The 2612-nt window shown below is 35.1% G+C and overlaps 1 pseudogene; it reads right to left on the bottom strand.

The window, feature by feature from the left end:
- Positions 1 to 511: 511 nt before the first annotated feature.
- On the bottom strand, positions 512 to 1462 carry LOC116862597 (annotated as a pseudogene).
- Positions 1463 to 2612: the final 1150 nt, after the last annotated feature.

Raw genomic sequence — 2612 nt, 5'->3', positions numbered from 1 at the left:
CTTTCTTTAATATAGAATGGTTTCTGTTTTGCCCTAAGGGTACATGGAAGTAAATTTCTGCTGATTTGTTCTCTATTGTTAGTGCTTAACATAGTACTTTACTCAAGGAAACTATGAAATTCATATTCATTAAGTGAATCAAGGGATGAATCATTTGAAAGCTTTGGATTGGAAGAAACAATGACAACCATTACTTAGTCTTTAACTGGAAAAAGTAAAAGTTTTAAACTATATTTTCCTCTTTTAATATTTTCTGATCAGGAGATATACTTCTGTTTAATTTGTTGTGTTTTTTTTTTTTATTTTCCTAATTTGGATGTAAAGCTAGGATTTAAGTTTTTAAGAGCTATTAACATGCCTGTTTGTGGAAGGATCTTAAAAGATATTTGTGATGAAGATGTTACTAGAATAGGATGAATGAAAATGTACTGAATAAAATAACTTGACTATGAAATTTGGCCCATTATATTTGGTTCATTATATTTATTTATTTATTTGGCTTCACATTCTCTTATTTCCTGGAAAATATCACAATTCTTTTGATTGAGTTATTGAAGGCTTGTTTGACTTGCTTGTTCCTCAGCGTATAAATGAAAGGGTTCAGAACTGGAGCGATAGAGGTAATGAGCATCATCACGCCCTTATTAATCGCCACTGATTCCTTTGCCGAAGGTTTGATATAGATGAAGATGCAGCTGCCATAAGTGATAGAAACCACAATAATGTGGGAAGAACAGGTAGAAAAGGCTTTTTTCTTTTGCTGGTCAGAAGGGAATCCTAAAATTGTCTTGATGATATAAATGTAAGACAGCACAGCACAGATTATAACAGTCTGTTCCATGAACCAAGTATTTGAACAAGAGATTTTCAGGAGGGGAGATGCATCACAGATAAAATGATCAATGGTATTAGAATCACAGAATTCCAGATTTAGGCCTAAGATAAGCGGGGGGATTATAATAAACAGACCACCTACCCAACAACAAAAAACACATCTTTTGCAGACAGTACTACTCATGATGGTCACATAATGCCAGGGTTTGCAGATGGCCACATAGCAGTCATAGGACATGGCAGCCAACAGAAAAAATTCAGTTACACCAAAGAAGTCAGTAAAAAATACCTGACTGGCACAGGCATTGTAAGTAATGACCTTGTCACCTGTTGCTATATTATACAAATACCTGGGAATACAAGCAGATGTGAATGAGATCTCTAAGAAGGAGAAATTTTGTAGGAAATAGTACATGGAAGTTTTAAGGTGGGAATCCAGTAAGATGAGGGAGATGATTGTCAAGTTCCCAACTATACTCAACATATAAGTGAGGAAGAGAAAGATAAAAATTAAAACCTGCAGTGGAGGGTCATCTGTCAGTCATCTGTCATCCCCCAGAATGAATGTTGTTACTGTACCATTTCTCACTGCTGATTCCTGATAATCTGTTAAATCTGCATGTAACATTGAGACATTTTATTGTAGATTATTTTAACAATGTGAACTCTATCATAGGTTTTTATTTATTATTATTAAAAATGTTTGCAATTTAAGTGTACACTCTGTAATGGACTACTTTTTTTAAAATATTTTATTTATTTATTTGACAGACAGAGATCACAAGTAGAGAGGCAGGCAGAGAGAGAGAGAGAGAGAGAGAGAGGGAAGCAGGCTCCCCGCTGAGCAGAGAGCCCGATGCGGGACTCGATCCCAGGACCCTGAGATCATGACCCGAGCCGAAGGCAGCGGCCTAATCCACTGAGCCACCCAGGCGCCCTGTAATGGACTACTTTTGACACTTATGGGTCTCTCATTTCATAGGAGAAAGATGTTTTTTGATTTACAAGAATTCTTTGATGTATTTGCTTGACATATTGTTCCTTCTTAAAGTACTAATATGTCAGACACATTGGGTTTAATGCATATTCTGTAGTCACTTGAAGTCTCTGTTCCAGCTCTATGATTAAATAATTTTGCTTTCTGTTTTTGTTTATTGCATACAAGTTTTCTCCCATGAATATCTCTAAACTTTATTCTGCGTGCATTTACACACACTCACACACATACACACACACAATGTCTTTACCTCTCCCTCTAAGATTTGTATGTCCCTAAGTAATCACCTATAATTCACAGTGGAGCAGAATATATAATGTCTTAATGTGCAGTATACTTTGCATGAGATACTTTTATACTTTCACAAAGTGTTCTGACCAACTTCAAAGATATTATAAATGATATGTTTTTCTGATCCTTGTATATATCAGTGTTTTCTTCATTTCCCTTCATTTCTTGCCATAGTATTTCCTCTGTAGTTGCATCAGTTCCTATGTTTTGAAATATTTCAAGTGGTCTTCACTAAATCTGTATCTTTAGTTTATAAATGTCCTTTCTGATTCTCAGATGCAACCTAACATCTATTTGGATATTTCACATGGACTTCAAATTCCCTGTATCACAAATGAAATGTAATCTCCCTCTCTCTTCCACCTCATCTTAATGTGTTTTTTTCAAGAAGGATAATAGACTACATTTATTGAACACATTCCATGTGATCAGTATTTTAGTAAACATTTCTCATGAAACATCTGTTCTCTGTCTTCAACTCACTGAGTAA

This window comes from Lontra canadensis, unplaced genomic scaffold (assembly GCF_010015895.1).
Source record: "Lontra canadensis isolate GAN:19392208 unplaced genomic scaffold, GSC_riverotter_1.0 scaffold272, whole genome shotgun sequence".
NCBI classification, from domain to species: Eukaryota; Metazoa; Chordata; class Mammalia; order Carnivora; family Mustelidae; genus Lontra; species Lontra canadensis.
This window is presented reverse-complemented; position numbering and strand designations above follow the sequence as displayed.